We start from the raw sequence: 19,770 nt of genomic DNA, 5'->3' as shown, positions 1-19,770 counted from the left end.
TTTTCCATTCCATACTAAATAAATACTTACAAACAGAACTATTGAACAGCTGAATCCTATTTAAAATTACTTCTTTGTCATATATAAAATTTTGTGATGTGTAAAATACTGTAAGTCAAAAGAAAAGTTTCTCTTTAAAAGAGACTAGAATGTATTTATGCTGTCAGTCTCTTTGAGATCTCTAATGATCACCTAAACACACTGAACTAGGCTTTATTTGTACTTCTGGCATTGTGGAGAAATTCAATAATGTTCAACGACACATGTAAAATTTTCCCTCGATGCCTTTCACGGTACTGTAGAAATAACCATACTAAGCTGTAAACAAGAACTGCAACAACATCAAAATATTTTAAGAAAGTGATGCAGTTTTGGACAAACATAGAACTGAAAGGCAGAAATCATTATTAAATAATACTTAATTCCTAGTTTATTGCTATTGAAATAAAATCCACAGCCCAAATTAATTTTTCTCTATATTATGAGAGAGTGCAAGGGTGTAATGATGGCACATGGTACAATTTTCTTGTGAGTTTTCCATACTGCTATTTCTTTGTAAGTTCAGAATTCATCCAGAACCCCAGTTTGGCTTTCTTTTTGGGTTGATTTTGAGTTTTGTTTTCGGTGTTTTGTTTTGTTTTGTTTTCCACGCAAGTTTTCAGCTTGCTAAAGCAAAGAACTTGTAAACCAATTCTAATAATTCATCAGACTGTAAACTAAAGAATGAAAAGACTTTAGACTATAATAACTTTTTAGTACTGTGATCTCATGCTTTACAAATAATCTTCTTCATGAATTGTTGCTATTTACATTTCCAGTGTAACACATTCAGTGCAAGGCTAGACTATTTTTTCTTTTTCCATTGGTGGTAGACCATCTCTCTGCTTGGAATTCTTTTTCAGTTTTGCACCCAAAATGATCTTAGATAAAAATAGAAATGCTTTCAAAAATGGACCAAATAATGGTGTTGTAATAAAGCCATTCAGGTACAATTAGTCTAAAAGCAAGAGAACAAAAATTTTATTAGCTCTTATGAGATCATAATGTGGCTCTTTGTTTTTATTCTGTCTGTGGTATGCATAGTAAGTAATTCCTTATTTATGTAGTGCATTTTTTTAGTAACCACTATTACCTCCTAATTTGTACATCAAACACCATAACATCTGCTTACTAAAATCATTCTGATTTTCCCCCTAAGCTACTCTCCCCTTTCTCAGGAGAGCATCATAAAAAATACCCAAACCAAACCCAAAACAGAACTGAATGGCCTATTTTTTTTATCTGAGAGTGCTGAGAATTTATGTTTTTTCTTCTTAGTCTCTCAAGGAGCAGTGAACCCCTTTAAATTCTCTTACTGCTGGAACCACAAAGCAGAACCAGCTACCATCAGAGTGGCAGGAGATTTCTGGTTCCTTCCACTTTGGACTTCTGAGCCCTGGAGATTCCTGAGGGTTTTGTCTTTCACTCTGCAGCAGCTCAATACTTTGGGGAGCTGAAAAGCACCTACAAAGAATCTGAAACCTTGACACCTGAAAATAGGTACCCTCTGAGGAATGGGAACCCAAAACTGAAGGCTACCTAAATCAAGAGTCCCTTTTCCACAGCTCAGAATCCACTCAGCTACTTTAAATCTTTTGCCCTGGCAAGTCCATCTTTAATTTGTCCACAAATTTAGAAACACAGTGCATATATGAGAGTCTCTTGCAGGGTGACCATAACTGGAAACTGGTTTCACTGATGAAAGCAGTGAAATCTCCTCATAGCAGGGTCCAGTTTGGCTCCCCCTGAGCAGTTTGGACACCAGGGAATGTCTAGAATCTTTTTCTTGGTTCTGTAGCATTCTCCTAAATTTGTGTCATAGAAATGCTGCTCTCCATATCTCAGCATTGAACTGCTCTGAATCCAGGACCTGAAGCACACCAAGTACCCAGATGAGAGAGGGAGGGCAGGAAGAGAGATGGAATTTTGTTAATAACCATAAGGATTCCCATTTAAAAATCCCATTTTATGTTTGTTGGAACTACTAGAAGAGTATTGTTTTCTAATGAAAATAGTTTCATTGATTAAAAGGAGAATAATTGGAATATTTTTTTACCAGCTAATTAGGCAAAAGGAGAGGCCACCAAATGTTGAGGAACCAATGTGCCAATGGGAAGGATTTGCATTAAAAGGTGCCTGAGTGACACAGTGGCAGAGAAACTCTATATGCAAGTCATGACAATTTAGCAGGTTAGCTCTAAGTATTCATGTGACACACATAATTTAGAAAGAAACATTTTATATCCATTGCTAACTGGTTTTATGATGATTTGCTTAAGAAATCTGCCATCTCTAGTTACACTAGAGGTCATTTCATCTGCCTGACAATTTCTCTATTAACCTGATCAGCCTGACAATGGGACAGACATCAGAAAACTCTTTTATTATCAACGTACACAAAAATATGTGCCCAAATAATTTCCCAAATAATTTTTAATAGAGGGAAGTGCAATATCAGTTCAACCTTGCTGGGAGATTCCAGAGAACCAGCTCTTGAGAAACCTGTGGCAGAGCAGCCTTTGTAAATGCTGCTAAAACTGTGCTAAACCTGCCTTTTCCTTGTCCAGTTTGCTATCACTGATTAGTAGAAATGCATTCATCTCAGACTTGGGTGTTTTGCTAAGAAAGGGAGAAGGAAAATCAAAATCAACTGACCCCTCTGCTGTTTAGGTTATGACATCAAGAGGTTTCCAAGGCTTGGCACGTTTGCCATGCCAGCTGTGGGCACATTTTGATCAGATTGGTGGCTATCCTGACAAGTTATGCAAATCTTGCAATGACACAAGGGACTGGATATGTGTTGTCAGATGCTATTTTCTGTTCTATTTTCTCCCCTCTTACCCTGGTCCCTTCTCTCACTTCCAGGATTTTACAACATCTGAAATGACAATGTCAGAAATTGCACAAAACTGCATCACACAGGATGTTGCCACCGCAGGAAAAGATGACTGAGGCAAGCTCAGGCTGTCTGAACATCTACAGGAGCGCTGTCATGTCTCATTCATTCCCTGATCACAGCTGCAGGACCAATGATTTTTCCTAGCAGCGTGCTTTATTTCTTGAGAGGAGGCTTATTTGAATGAAAATACTAATACAAGCAAATTAGTTTTGGGCATGCTGAACTGAGATAGAACCTTTTTGCTTTCTGATTTATTTTCTGTTCAGGAATTCAGGAGATTTATATGCATTTTGTCTCTGATGGGACTCACAGGAGTGTGCATTTAGAATGGGTGGCCTCCTGTAGCCCTGAAACTCAGTTTCTCACAGCAGGGTGCTGTTATGCTGAAACCAGACACAATGATGTTCCTCTGCTCTCTCCTCTCCTCTGCAGAGTCTCTGGCATGGTCAGAAAGGCAGGAATCACCTTTCTGACCATGCAGCCTGACCTCAGGCATCCCACAAAACTCTTGCCTTCCCACAATTTCCTTTCTCTCCCTCGAGTTGTATTTGTTGCCTTGTCTCTTTGTTCTGTAACACATTTTCTCTCAGCCCTTTATCAGCTGTGGTTGCTGTGGCCTTTCATGGGCTACAGAAAAAAGAACACAATAGACACCAAGAGAGGTGTCCTGGGGCTCCCACACATTCACTCTCAGCACACTTCTGAGCAAGAGGTGGGCAAAGGGCCATGATCTGTACAGAAAATGCATATGGCAGGGGAGTGTTGCTGGAGCTGCCAGACTCAATAGCATTTACTCAGGGAACATTTATGAATTAAGTGGATCTCTGCATGCAATTCACAAGGGTACACATCTCAGGGGTGAAAGGAAAACTGCTGTTAGGGTCATCGTGTTGGTTTCCTTATCCAGAAAAGAGATAGCAAGTGTTGAAGGGGCAGAGGAAGTCCAGTAAATGTGGAATAATAGGTGTCTGGAAGTATTAGGTCAAGTCAAACCACTGGACAAGTTTTATAGTTATTTCTTATTCCTTGAGTTTACTGCTTCTGAAAATAGTTCAAGTCCTGTATCACACAAGGCAAGAGGCTGCTGTCATCTTAAATAGCCCGAGGGAATGTGAGAATTACAAAAATAAAAATTAAATTAGGAAAAGAAAGAGTAAGTAAGACAAGCTTGCATTCAGATCGGGGGTTTTTGCTTCCCTCTAGCTCTGACTGGGGAATAGCTCCAAGTGAAGTCAAGATATTGATAAAATTAAAGCAAGAAGGGGAGATTGAGTAATTTAATTTCATTTTCTAATTAGATATGTTCTTCTTGGAGGTAAAATATGTTAGTGGTTAAAGGAATAACAGGAAAGGTTATTCCTTTAACCACTAAGGTTATAGAAAGGTGTTGAAGCCCACATCATGATTCCAGAGAGTCTGGACAGTAGGTGACAAGGTCAGCAGTCTGTTGTAGGAGCTGGAACATGGGAGCACCCCTGCTCTTCCCTGCTCCCAAAGATGCAGTCAGAGCCAGATTCTGGCCAGCCATTTGTCTACCTGTGCTTTTCTTTCTTCCTCCATCCCCCTGCCTTCATCTGGTGAAGTTTCCATGGTTTCATTGTTGAAGGTTGAAGGCTGCTATATGGCTGCCATAAATCATAAGTAAATGTGTTTACAGTACTGCAGAAGTTTTAGTGGGAGCTTCTGCAGACAGCACTCCAGGAATAGAGGAAAATGAAATTATATAAGACTTAAAAATGGTTTTAAAAGAATTTATAAGAAGACTTGTATACAAAATTTTAAACAACAATTCCTTAAGCAGGAAAAAAATATCAGAGGCATTTATAACGAATCGTGAAAGATGTGGAGCCAACCAAGCAAGTTGAAAATGGCTTTTCAAGGGCTTGAATGAGTTAAACATATGGTATCTAAGTCTGATGCATTGGCTAAGGTTACCCAAGTATTGTTTTTTGGCTGATAGAAGATATTCTATAATCTAGCAGATACACTTTCATGTGTGCTCATACCTGTTGTGCTTCTAATCCTAATTTGTGTTCTCCCTTTGCTTTTTTAGCTAATGTCCCCATTGGCTACTGAGGGAATATTGTGAGGCTTCACGGCTTGTTCCTGACTTCTACAGGATAAATCTACACTGACTTTCCTCCAGAAGGTAAGTAATTTTATTTCTGCTTGACACAGTTACTAACTAGTATTTTTAGCGACTAGATATATTTGAAAGTTACCTCTGTCGAATTTGAATTGGAAATTGCCCACTTGCCAGAAATTGTTAGTGAATGGGCTGGAACAGACACACGGAGATATCGACAGTGCAAGTCCTGGTTTAGCTGGAAACCAGAATGCAAATGAAGTAAAAAAGATATCACTTCAAAGAAGGGTCATCTCGGGAGCTGCTGACTGTCTTTTCCCATGTGTTGTGAGTCAGGGCTTGCTTGTCCAAGGAAGAGAGACAGGTTGTTAAAGAGTTTGCTTTATCTTGCTCATCACATATCTGTTCTAGTTAGGGGCTGAGATTAAATATTCAAGGCACCAGGCCAGCAGGGCTGCCAGCGGGTTCCCCAGCAGGATTCCCGGCAGGTTTTGCTCTCACAGCTCGGTGAGACAGGCACAGACTCGGTGCCAGGGGGCTGCAGGACACACTGCTGCCTCCCAAAAGGCTGCAGGTACCTGCTGCCAGATGTGCTCATCATTTTGCTGTCCCTCTCCTTAAATAATACATGTGATCACTGTTTTTTCCTGGCCTACATGGCTGGGAGTGCTGGGCTTTCGTGTGAGTTGGGGATTTGAGCAGGCTGAGCTGGGGTTGATTGCAGTGAGAGCTTTGTGATCACCTGTTATGCTTATTCATATTGTCATGATGATCTGGCATCTTCCAAAGCCTATATATTAAATAAAATCATGGTACACATTCTTTTTGTCAAAGAAAGAAAAATACATGCTTTCAGGAATAATTTTTAAAAATCTAATTTATACTTTATCTCCTTTTTGTTGTTATAATTTTGAAGTGAATGTAATACACTTATTCTAACTATAGGTTCAGTTGCTTCCATGAATAATTCTTGGTTTAGGGTTTGTTTTTTTTGTGAAATTCAAACAGACCAGGTAACTGTCTGTTCTCTGTCCAGCTAAACTGTTCAGAATGATCCTTCTGGCAAGTCCAGGAAAAAGTTCAAACACCTCTCTCTTTGAGCTCTTTGAGCTGAAAGAATTTAATTCACTAAGAAAAAATACAAGAGTTCACACGGGAGAACTAAACACAGTAGAAATAAACTAAAATCTGACTGGCATCGGCAAATATGAGGAAGTAAATTATTGTTAAAATAGTCAAATCAAGAACTGGATGGTTTGGGAGAGTTATTGCTGAGCTAAATACGAGGTACTGGGCTCTCTAAAAAATTAACTTGGCTAAATTAGGTCAGATCATTAGCTGATTCAGTGCTGTCTCTTTATTTAAAATATCTTGATATAGCTGTGGTACAGGAATGATATACACCTGAATATCTGAGGTGTGTCTTTCACTGCACTTCCCAATGGTACTTCAGCATTAAGGGGGAAAAAGCAGCTACATTTTAAAAAGGTTTCTACAAGGAGTGGCAATATCTATGCAGACTTGCAGGATGTCTATGTAGTACCTGTATATATAGATACCAAAATTCCTTATGTGTTGAAGGTAAGAGAAAAATTTCATGGCCTGCCATGATAAGGAAAAAAACCCTGAAATTTGAAGATACTTCAAGATATGGAGCATTAGCTTTAGTCCTGGGAGAGAAGGATTGCAATAAGGCAATTAGAGATGCATACTAAATTAATTAATCCCACAGCTTTATCACACAGCTGATATTTTTGAGAAATAATTTGCAGGAAAATGTTTCCTCATGTTCATCCACATGTGGGATTTTCTGTTCAGCAACATTGCTGAGCTGGGGGGTTCTGAGTGTGCTCAATACCATGAGAGGTGTGTTCCAGAGATGGAAAGCCACATGAATAGCCAGCCTGCTATTCTACAATTCCATGGTATGTTTTGCTTAGTGTCATGGATACAGAAGATTAAATTCTGGGATAAAATCTTGTCTATTTATACACTTAAACTTTTATTTTATTTTATACCTCTAAATTACAAAAGGCTTTTTTTCTTTTTTAGTTCAATGGACCTAATACCTTCTTTTGGTTGCAAATGACCACAGAAAATAGACTTTAAAATTGACAGTTTTCTCTCTATGAAACTAGCATGTTTAGGTGTATTGGTGGTTCTTTGCTGTGAAGTTATACAAAACTACAACTCAAATGACATTAGGCATCCAAATAGCAAGCATTTAATCCAGCCAAATGTAAGATGTGTAACTCTCAGTTAACTGCCTGGGAGAGAGATGAGAATGGCCCAAGCATCCCCTGTTTTCCACAGGGGGAGATGAGCCCCTCCTGTGATATTTGTGTTCTTCACTGCCTTGGAGGGAAGCCTAAGGACCTCCCTCAGGTACAAATCTGCCCCAGCTGAGGGAAAAGGATAGTTCACATTAAAGCTATTAAACTTCCTTCCACCAGGGAGAAAAGGAAACCCCAGGATCATTTATGAGTCCTGTGCCTGCATATTTGCAGAGAGGCACATGTGTGCCTCTGATGTTTGCCAGGCTCTGAACCAATTTACAGTAATTGTACTTTACAGAGTGGCAGGGCTGGGCTGGTACTTGGGGTTATGGCGTACTGGCACTTCTCCCAAGCCTGTCAACATGTACAATTGAATCTTATTTTTCATTCCTGCTCCTGCTGTGAAAAATAAGCCTTAAAAACATTTATTGAAGAGCAGAGCGATGCAGCAGTGTCCGCCCACATCTGCAACCCGAGCCAGAGCCAGTGAGAGATGTGAGCTGGCCCTTCCATTTCCACACTTATTGTGGGGGCTATGAGACAGTAGTACAGGAGTCAATATTAAGTGCTGCTTTGCAAAAGAGTGGGGAGGAATCACAGCAGGAAGATTTACACATCTATCTCTGAGTGGCCCTTCATTGCCATGCAGATGGAGCTGGGTAACAGCACATCTCCCTCTTCTTGGAGCCAGAAATAGCATCCGTGCCTGCCAGTGCATATCCCACTCATCTTACACTTAATTTTTAGCTTATAAATAGATGTAAAGCCCAGATTTATGGTTTGTTACACTGTTTATATCATTTCTGCATCTGCTTAATATGAACAACATTTTTACTACCTTTTGTGTTAGATTTTCTCCTAGCAGAAACTTATCTTTACTGTGTTCTAAATTAAACTTTCATGCCTTTTCAGCCTGCATACATTTTTTTAGTCAAGGATTATACTGGAAATATTAAGGAGTTATTAGAAATTATGATTAATCAATTTTATTACAATAGCACTTGTAATAACTTGTAATAGCACTCCTGTCTTAGAAGTCCCTGCTGAGACAGGAGACCTATTGCAGTGGGCACTGTAGGGACACATAAAAGACTGAGTTTCTGCTTCAAAGAGCTGAAAATTGGACCAGAAAAGACATGTTTCTCTTGGCTTCAAGGGAAACTGAATAAGGGTTTTTGCAGTATTCTTGAGCAAGCTGGAAGCCCCATGTTTCATTGAAGCCTTTTCTTTTTAATTCCACTGTTTCATAAAAAATAGATAATGAATGAAGCTGTATTGAATTTTTAGTTAAAAGAATCTCAGTCTGTCTCTGCTCTGTCCCCCCACAGCCTGCTCCTTTTGCTCTCTTCATTCTTCCTGTGCAGGAGCTGTACAACAGCCCTGTGTTCTCTGTTCAGCAAACCTTTTCAAACAGCTACATTTGTGTCTTCTCATCACATTTCTAATATTGAATTTTCACGTTTCAAAAGCCATTTTACTGCTCATTCTTGTTAGCTCTGTAGTTATGGGAAAATAGTCAAAACTTTGAAAGTAGCAAAGAAAAGGAGCAAGAAGGGAATGTCGTCCCTTCTGTCATTCTCCTCTCTATCAGCTCTGTTAGCAGAGGAGTTATCAAAATGCTGCAGGAGAACTGCTATGGTTAAAGACTATGCTCTCTCTTACCACTAACCTTAAATCAGTTTTTTTCATTGTACAACGAGAGGAGAAAAAAGGCTGCAGGTTATTGGCTCTGTTGATGCAAAGGCAGAGAGAAATCTACCTTGGGAGACAGAGTAGAATAGCCAAGTTCACCAAGTAAATTCCCCTTTGTGCTTGGGTTTATCCTCATGCTCCCAAGGCTCCTGCTCTGCATCTGGTGAGTCGTCCCTCTAAGCTCTGTCCCAGCACTCTCAGAAGCTGGGAAGAAGCTGAAATGAGAAGGTAAGAAGAGGCTACATGTGGGGGGCAGCCCCAGAGGGGGCCAGGCAAACTTTGAAGGGACTGATTAGTGCAGACAGTGACAGAGCAAGTTCCAGCCAAGCGTGATTGCTGCAAAGAAGGAACAGCCTTGTTTTAACTTGACTATTGCTCCCTGATAATCTGTGAAACTGGAGTGGAATTCAAAGCAGCATTGGTCTGGGCATTAATCTGAGCACAGTGGTTCCTTGCAAGTTGCTCTGATCTCCAGTGCCTTTAATCCTGCAGTAAATTTTTATTTGATTCTCACTATGATATACCTCCCCATGGAGGGGGACAAAGGAGAGCTGAGGGAAACTGCCCAGGCCAGTGAAGTATTGGAGGACCTGCTTGAAGCCATTGTGAAGAAAAAAAAATACAGCTTCTCAGGCTCTGTAATCTATTTTCTCTTGTGAATAACAAGCTGAAGGTTTTAAATTGAGTAAAACAAGTGGCTAAATCACCTTCTGAAAATGAACTACTGAACAGGAACGCAATCTCTCCCATGAATCTCCGCAGACAACAACCGAGCTCCCTGCAGTCTCTACGACACAAAATCCTGTTATTATCTTTCTGTGGAATCTGGTGAGTTATAGTAGCTGTCTCAAAAACTCCATCAGGACTCTTTCTGTCTGTTTCAAGGCAGCTGGCTTTCAGGGTGCGAGCAGCATCTCCCCTCTGAGTGTGAGTGTCTCAGTCCCAAGCTGGTTGCAAGGCTCATGGTGCTCTCAGGCAGACCAGGGCTGGGTTATCCAAACCCAGGTAGCAGGACTGGGAGCCAGCTCCTTCCCCACCTTCCTTGCTGCCAACATTTTCCTGCTTCTCCTGGGGGAGGAAAGCTGCAGCCTTCCACGTGCAGCTGTGCCAGGCTCTGGCAGAACTTTGTTCTAGCAGGGATAGCCCAGGTTGGCCTCAGCTGGGCAATGCTGCCCAGTGGCAGAAATGTGTTTGTGCCCCTCTTCCCTTCGATTCAGCACATGCTGTTAACAGCCTTGTCTTTTACTCAGTCTAGTGAAAACTTGGCATCACTGTGGTTCTGCCACTTCAGTGCTTTTTTGGGAAATACAACCAGGCAGCCTCTTGCCAGCTGCTCAGCTACAGAGCCAAATGGAGCCTCTGAAAAGATTTTAGACAGTGTATGTTTCTTCCCCATCCACAAATTCTAGGAAGGTTAAAAAAAAATTTAAAACCTTTGTAAATTAAATTTTGCTGCTGTGATAATTTTGTAACCTTCTATTCTCATTCTGTACAATTTCCAAACAATGAGCAATTCTTTAATGGAAAATTAATTAGAATCTTTCAACACTTTTAAAATGCTTTCACTCTTTTTCTCCCTTCTGTATCAGGAATTTTATTATAATTTATATTTCCCACTTGTGTTGGGTGAATTCACATGTCTTTTTCAAAAAAATTAAACCAAAATGAGTGGGATTATTTCTTAGTGATAAGCATGCCTGAGGTGAACCTGTTACTATTATGCTTATGGATTATGTAGGAACTAGCACAACAGGAGGGTGGACTGCTCTCAGCCACTCAGCCAAACTGGCAGCAGCAGAGGAGCCCTTGGTGCCAGGGTCCTGGCAGGGGCTAGAGAGCCATTTCTGTGCCCTGCACACCAGCTGCAGCTCTGCTCTCCTGCCCTGGGGCCACATCAAGGCACTCCAGGTAGCTGAACTGTCAGTAATGGGATATTCAACAGCAAGTTTTAATAAACAGGGTAGTTCAAGACAGATGTCTGGATTGAACCTGAAGCCCAGGTGAAAGCAGGAGGTGTCTTTCAGGCACAGGAGATTTACAGAGGAAGAAGGACAGTAAGCACAATAGGATTTCATTTATTTTGTTCATTTATTTGATGCCTTAGAGTATCTGTGTTCTGCTGTTTGCAGGTTCTTGGTGCGTGCCTCCAGTTAAATTTTCATGGTACTCCTCTCCCCACTTAGCCCTGCTGTGTTTCCTTGCCCTGTAGCACCAGGCAACAAAACTTAATAATGGAACAAACACAGCAATCACTTTAAACTAATGCTGCCCCTCTTTCATTATTCAGTGAGTTACATCCTGGACTGCTGACAAGGGTGATCTTAAAAATAAGTTTAAATGCATATTTACATTAAATCCACACTCTGTGTGTGTGTATTTAAGTTAGTAATTTCAGTGCTCTTCTGTGCACTCAGTTCTCCTCTTAGGATAAAAAAGTCCTCATTCAGTGAGGACATGAATAAAAGGAAGAGAGAACAGGCACAAGCATGAATTCTTGAAGAATAACTTTATACACATAATATAAATCTTTAAGCTCAGCTTCTTGCATTTTTTGGAAGGTTTGCATCAGCCTTATGCTTATTATTGTCTTAATTTTCAGCTGCAATTTGTAATATTATCCTACCTTCAAAACCAAAGTATCTTGAGGAAAAGTTAATCAAGATAGTGCTATTATTGTTTGGTGAAATATTTATAATTAGTTGGTGTAATGACTTAAGAAAATAGCAAGATAATCCTAGTATTCTTTTCTTTCTTCCCACAAATGCTGGGAGAATGAGTGTGAATGGCAGAATTGGCAAAATATTGAGCTTTCAAATGAACACAGTAATGAAATAAACAGGCAAGCTGATCACAGTATGAAGACATACTGATCATTCCCTTGGCATGTCTGGATTTAGTACTAATTATTTATGATACTTCATACTGTGATAATGAATGTTCTTTGGTATGCTTTGGAAAGCTAATGAAGTTCTACTGCCAGATTCTGACACCTTTCTTTTTAATTATCTAGCAGTTGTCATGTGCATGGCTTCCATGATTTAAGAAGGAGAACCATGTCTCTCAACATGGAAAAGAGGGAAAAAAGCTTTGGTTGTTCAAAAAAATTGGACAAATACATGACACGGGACAATCTGGCTCAAAGAAAGGGTTTGCACTGGTGTTCTGTGAAGGCAAGGAACAGACCTATTTTGATTCAAGAGAAGTCTTTCTGGAAGAGTTAATCAAAAAGAGCTCCAGCAGAGGACACAAAAGCATTTAGAAGAGGCACAATGAATTTTGACTGCCTTTGAATCTATTTATCAAAGCCAGAGCTGTTCCCATTTCAACGCAGGTGGAACAATAATAAATATCGAACAAAGCAACTCAATCTGTATTCAGAGCATTTCAATACATGGAAAGTTAACTGCAAAAAGAAAGCAAGCTTGCAGAGTCAGACCTATTGACTCCTGCTACTTCTATTTCTCACTGAAAATGAGTGGTGAATGGCACACAGAGATCTGCAAGATATTTTCATTATTGCCATTAACATACAACAAGAAGCACATTCAGTAATGTGACTTTATTATTTAACAGAATCAATAATCTTGTACATCATAGGAACCTAATTCAACTGTAAAACTTGTCACTTTCTTTCATTCTGAGTGACTAACTTTACATGTCAAATTTCAGGCTCAGTAGGGCCATGGTATTTTCCTACCTGACACTTATCCCTCTAGGAGGGACTTTTTTGCCATGAGCCCTGTATGATTACAAACTGCTTCTCCTGTGGAGGACAGGCAGCAGGAAGACTCTAGTTTGAAGTGGTGAGTTCTGGCTGACACAGGCACCATCCCCTGTCAGCAGGCAAGTGTGGCACCAGCGACTCTTCCCGGCAGTCCTCATTCACAATCTTTTTAAGACCACACTGTCTGCACACCCTTCCTCCCTTGGATTTTTCTCCCACTGTCACTATAGTAGATAGTTACAGAAAATCACTGGAGAGAATTCCACCTGCCTCAGGCAGGGCACAGCTGAGGCTGATGCCTGCCAGGTACTCAGCAGAGATTGTCCTAGAGAACTCTCCTTTAGAGGCAGCCTGGGGTCTGCATAATACCTGCTTCAGCCACAAACCCAAAGCAGGTCCTTGATGACATAAAGGGAAAGCAAATGAACAAAACCTGGATATATTGGGTCATTATAAAATGCAGTTAAATGCCTAAAGGACATCATCAGATCACTGACAAAAATAACTAATGTTGAGCAGTTCACTGCTGCTGCTGTCTGGACAAAAACCAAACCACAACAGCTCTCTCCCCACCTCTCCAAAAAAAGCCCAAACCCAAATACACTACCTCCCCCTCAAGAGAATCCAAATTTGTAGTGTATATGTCTTCTGGCCAGATCTAAAGTGCTCTGAGACCTATGGCAGTGACTTCATTGCCTTCAATGCCTCCTCTGGCTTTTGGGTCAAGTCAGCCAGTCTAAATGAGTCTTTTATCTCCATGATTAGTGCCTTGCAACAGATGTTAAAAATTCAGTCTCTCTCTTTTGTCTTGAAATTTCTAAGGCTTATGGGTTTTGTCTGATTTCACCTGAGTGTTCAGCAAACAGCTTGGCACATCACTGTTTGCTTTTGGTGATTTGATCTGTCCTGTGGGCAGCTGCTCAGACACTTTTTCATTTCAGATGTCCTCATTCACAGTGCGTTGCAGCATTCCTCAAAGCTGGTTCAGACCCTGAGAGCAAAGCAAAGCAGTGGATTTTAATTTTGAGTTGCAGCTGCTGTTGTCAAAGTTCACTGCATTAAGCATGGATTTCATTTTTACTGCTCTCTCACAACACCAGGAACTACATTAACTACAAAACCCATGTGCTTAAAGTAAGTAAAGTAATGGAGAAATATATTGTTCTGGTTATTTGAAATGTCGCACAAGATCTTGGGCTCATTTCAGTAGCACAATGAAGCCAAGCTGCACTTTCCACAAAGGCATAGTTAGGGATGCTTAAAGTGAATAGATTAAATGTTCTTTCATTTTCTTTTGTTGTTGCTTCACAGCAGCACAGCAAACAACTGCCTCCATGTTGTAGCTATGAAGTTATGAAGCATTTTTCTTGCTGCCTTCCATTTTGCGGGAGTTCAGGAGAGAGGATGTGATGATCCCCTGCCTTGTTTGCAGCCATATCCCCTCTATTCAAATTGACCAGCTCTGTATCCTCCTCTACTCATCAATTTTCTCAGCTCAAAAGCCATTACACTGCAGCTAATTGCCATATTAAACTGTAACTTGAATAAAACAGGAAATGGGAAATGGAATGGGTTGGAGAAGAGCCCACAGTCTCTGTAAAGGGTGGCTTGGACACCAAATGTACAAATGTTAAGGTGTAAGATCCCCAGCTGGCTAACTCAGAAAGAAAGGGCTGCACAGCCTTGTGGGGCTGTCATGGGTAAAGGTATGCAGGCTGTAATCTCAGTTTCTTCTCCCTTCCCAGCCTTCTCCAAATGCTTTTGTTCCACTGGCAATGCTTTTCATCTTTCCTGCTCTGCTTTTGGAGGCCTTTTCTCACCCTTTTCATTCCCTAGCTGTGTCATTGAATAGGTGAGACAATGCCCAAGACAGCCTCAGTGCCTGGCTGGCAGAAAGGAGAAGCGAAGATTGGTGTTGCCATGGAGCAATGTGAAGGTTACTTCAATCCCTTTATATCATTTTGGCTGCAAAAGTGTTGCAGGGGAAATCTGCAATAATCCTATTAGTTCTTCTAATTTTTTTTCCCACCCTTGACTTTAAAAAATTAGTTCTCTAGTAAAAAAACCAAAACATTACAGAACAATAATGTAAAGTGTTGTAAAGCTCATCCTGTATATCTGATTGCTCTATTCCACAGGCATACTCAGTACATCTCTTTCTGTGGCCATCTCTACAACCAGAGCTGTAATACACATCAAAAGTTGTTCAGCTCCACCCATCTCTAGGCCCCATATTTAAGAGATTAATATTATAGAGACCATTTTCAAGTTTGAGGTGTGATCCGGAGCATTTCAGCCCTGGAATCTCATGTGATTACTTATCTAAATCTTGTTAGTGGTGGATTCCTATGTTGCCAAAAAAAACACCAAAAACCCAAACCCAAACAAACACTATTTGAACTGCTGGCTACAAATGATGAATTGATATTATCATATTCCCAAGCAGAGATATGTAATACAATGATAGTTCTTTTTATATACTTCATTTTTTATAGTTCCTTTTCTTCTTGTTAAAGAGGATCTTAAGGCATCAAAACAGTTCCCAATAAGCAGATGTTCATGATGCAAGAGAGAAAAAACATTTTTGTTCTTGTCACCTTTGTTGGAAGTCTCAGTCCAAAAGGCAAGGAACTAATAGAGAAGGCAGAACCAGTGGAACTGTGGCACTCACTAGTTCCTCCAGCATTTCTGAACTAAGTTTTCAACCTCTGCTGCCTCTCTGCAGGAAGTTTCCTTGGTTGCAGTGGAGACTTCTCCACATTGCCCTGTGCAGCTTTTGCTCAGGACTTGTTGCTGTCAAACAGGCAATGCAAACCAGTCTGGGAGATCCCTCACTAATCAATTAACACAATGATGAGTTAAATAAGATGAAAAGGTTGGCCAAATATGAAACAGCCTTGTGTTCCCACTTACTGACCTCTCATCTCCACTTACTGACCTGATTGCATGAAGTACAGAAAGCATCCTTCAGATTTCAGGGAACCAAAGAGATGAGTTTCTTCCTTGCAGCAGATTTTGAATGCCCTTGCCATGGGGTTGAGTTCTTGATGTTTTCATGTACATCTGTTCCAAACATGAAAGTTTATTCTCTCCTTAAGGGTTTAGAGACTTTTATTTTGTTTTGAAAGCTCCCTATTTCATATATTTGTTTGGCTTTTCATTTTTTTGCTTTTTTTTCCCCCCTTTGTTTCTGAAACCCTTCAGAAGCACTGTAAACCAAAAAGCACTGAAGGCCATAACTGACTATAAACTATAACCTCCCCTCAGCAGTGTATGGACTTCCCTTGAGCTGACTGCAAGAGAGCTTTCAATGAATGATCTCATTGCCCTTCACTAGCCTTTTCCAGAGATGGAATTCTGAATGCTATACTTTTAATCTGTTCCTGGGATTTCCTTTAATTCTGTCTGTGTGCATCCTGTGGGAGTCTGTCAGTGTGCAGAAGTTTTTTTCCCTCTCTTGCCACCTATTACAGACAATCCCAACTGGAAACTCATTTAGGTGACTTGAAACTGCAGAGATGTGAGTAGCACCTGAGACTTGTCCCATATTTGCTGTGAACTGGTCTGGCTGAAATGCAGATGCAAGCAATTAGAAAAAGATGTACAGGCTTAACATCCTGCTTTGCAGAGCACAGACAGACACATATGAAATATGAAGGATGTATCCTTGCCAACTTCTGAATAAATTATTGGTTACTCAACCAAATTATTGGTTTGATGCAATTTTGGATTCGTTCTCTCAAGACATGTTACATCAAAACTTAAAGTCTGAAGCCCCAAAGTACTGATGTTCAGGTTTTCAATACAGCCCAAGGCAGAAGTTTACAGACTTTTCAACTCTGAAATTTGGTGTCTTGGGATTGGGAGGTTTGTTTTATATAAAACAGGCTTTGGAAGCCTGAATTCACAGGTAATGATATACCCAGAAAATGCCAGGGAGTTAAACTATTCCAGAGTAGATTTTCCATAGAATTAATAGCAGAAAATCACATTTGTGGTATGATGCAATTGTCTCAACTAGAATCCCTCAGTGTGAGACAGATGATGCATGGAGAGAGTTGGGAACTGCATAATGCATGAGTTGAGAAAGAATAGTTTTGCTTAAATGTAAGGCTGAGAAAAACTGCACAAAATTTAAGAGATAATGAAACAAGACAAAGCTGGTTTTTAAGGCTTTACTTTTTACATATTTCCTACCCAAATTAATATACAGACACAAGTAAAGTCGGTGTAACATGGAGCCACTGTGCATTGTGAAACCTGGCAAAAATGATGGCAATTCATCACTTCATGCTTCATGGTGTTTCCCAGCTCAGAGTGACATTTCACATCACTGACAGAAACTGCTGTGCTCTCTGCCTGAAAAATCTAGAAAACTGTCCTCATAGAGGAGGAAGGACTTTTGCTTCAGCTGCACACTTAACATGAGCACGCAGAGTCAATTTGTGCCTAACAAGTAGCATTTATTTGTTATGGAAAGATAATCCAAGATATACATTGAAGTATAAGCATTGCTTTTTTTTGCCTTTTTTTTTTTTTCCCTCAAATTTAGGGTCATTGTTGTATTATTGAATCTTTCCTTTTCACTGTGATAAATAACACCACTAGTAACAAGTTGAATGTGCAGCTGTTGCCATAAATGGGTCACTATATTGCTAGTAGGAAAATATGACAGACTTAAAAGCTGAGGGTGAGGAAACACAAAATAAAACATCAGATGATTCCAAAGGCTTTTGCAATGTTGGCCACTCTTTCAAACACCATATGTTCAATATCATCTGTACCCACAAAAATTTCTGATATTTCAAAAGCTGTCTGCAAGCTTTGCAGCACAGATGCTGTATTTTCCCTTGGTATTACCATGGAAATGGATAAGTTTGAAGGCAGAGTAGCAGCTCAGAATCTCAGCAAACTTGGATAGTCTTTTCCCTTCCCCTTCTTACTTTTTCCCAGTCAAGAACTGGAATTTGTTCTCCTGCTGATGAATCTGTAGGAAAGGAAATCTTAGATGGAGACCAAGAGAAGGTATCTCCTTCATATCTCCTTGACAAGGACAATGACAGACCTGATCATACTGCCCATAAAATCTCAAAAACTTCATGAGTTAATCATATAACTGTCATGAAATATTTAACTTGCAGTCCACAGACTGCATTCATTATCCCAGAAGTAGTTGGACAAAGAAGTTACTATTCATGTGTTTGAATTTTGGGATAGTCCTGCACTGTTATAATTTATTTTATAAATAAATTATGTGTATTCACTGCCACACAATGATGGCAAAGAGGTAGTAGCAACCTTGGTAGCACAGTTTGTAAAAGCACATCTTCCAATAATAATGGTGTGCATGTGTGTATGAAGAAGGAAACTTTGGGGTGAAGGGAAGATGTCAGGGAGTTAATGAACACTTTTCCAATTCAAGTCAAAAGACAGTAATTCTAGACATGGATGATAAACAGGTTTCCACAGCAATAAGTAAAGTTATCCCCCTCTTAGTCTTTCATCACCTGAACTCTGCAAAACTGCAAGTGGCACAGGAGGTTTATATGGTAATATATGTGAGAAAAATCCTGACTGAGCAATCTGCCCTGAGTGGAGCCATAAATGCTCTGTTGCTGTGTAGTCTGCCATAATAATTCAACATTTTTCTTCACAGTTATGACTGTTCCTTTAGCAATGCAATAATTTTTTATTCCATCATAAATGCAGTTTTGGTAGGACAGAATACTGAAAGTGTATTCATATTTATTCTACACCTTACAAGCTCTATTGGAATTATTTTAGTTTTAGATTCATCTCTTGCTCATGTATGCCACAGCTTTCTTTATGGCACCAAACTTAGAAGGGACTTTTTCCTTGGGTTTCTTTCTGCTTTATGTCACTCACCAAATCATCAAAATTGAGCATGAATGACTATGAATCCCCTCACCCCATCCCATATGTCTCAAAATCCCTCAAAAATGAGTAGAATCTTTATGAGTAGTTTACAACTGAGAAAACAGAAAACAAAGAGGAAATATTAAGCCTGTGGTCACAGAGTGAATAACAGAGTTTGGACTAAAACCCTAATTTTTCAAATCTGTAAGAAGACTTAATGAGTTCAGGGCCGTGTTGTGTAGACATAACCACTGTGCTGGAGTGGGCACTTTGGCAGGGCAGCTTTCATCAGCACTAGACCTCCTCCCTAATGCACAATCCCTGTGTTTGACCCAGTATTGGATAACAAACACTCTAACTAATCTCTCATGCCTTGCCCACTTGTATGAATTTTACAAAAACATGTTTATACTATGAATAATATTTGCAGAACTGGTTACAGAATAGGCAAGCATTAAAATGTGCTTGGTAAAATAAAGGGATAAATGTAGGGGTGAAAAGGAAAGAAAATTAAATGGTTAGGAGAAGGTTGTTTTTTGGAAAGCAATTTAGATGTTTTATTTACATTTGTTATTGTTAGATTGTTATTTATTGTGTCACAGTTAGTCTTGGCCAGCATAGACATCTATACATACTTCATGCCTAGAACTGAGAACACCAGTGCCCCTCTCTGTGATGATTTAAGGTCTGCCAATATTTGCCTTCATGCATGAACAAACTCAGCCAAAATGGGCTATCTGGAAGAGGATGTTTAATCTCACTTGAGATATTACCTTTGGGAAAGCAGAAAAGAAAAGAGATGGCCCAGCTGAGTCAGATCTGATATAGAAAATAATGGAGGGTGTCTTTATAGAGGGCTTTCTCACAAAGGCACGTATTAAAAATAACAAAAAGAGAGAGGGAGATTGGTCCAAAACAAGAGGGAGAAATGGAAGAGGAAATAGTCCAGTGCTTTCCACTTGAATCCTGCTATGGTCAGGACTCATAAGAAGTGTATCCTTGGTCATTAACTTTTATGAAGTGCTGATTTCCCTTGTGGCTTCCACCCGTCCATCAGCCCTGCAGCAAGGGCTGCCATTCTCACACAGCTCAGCCAAGCAATTGCTCAGAGTGATCCTCCAGTACAACATTTTCTGTCTACCAACCTCTCCCCTCTCCCTAACAGCCCTGAGACAGC

Source organism: Ammospiza nelsoni, chromosome 8, assembly GCF_027579445.1.
Source record: "Ammospiza nelsoni isolate bAmmNel1 chromosome 8, bAmmNel1.pri, whole genome shotgun sequence".
Taxonomy (NCBI): domain Eukaryota; kingdom Metazoa; phylum Chordata; class Aves; order Passeriformes; family Passerellidae; genus Ammospiza; species Ammospiza nelsoni.
This window is presented reverse-complemented; position numbering follows the sequence as displayed.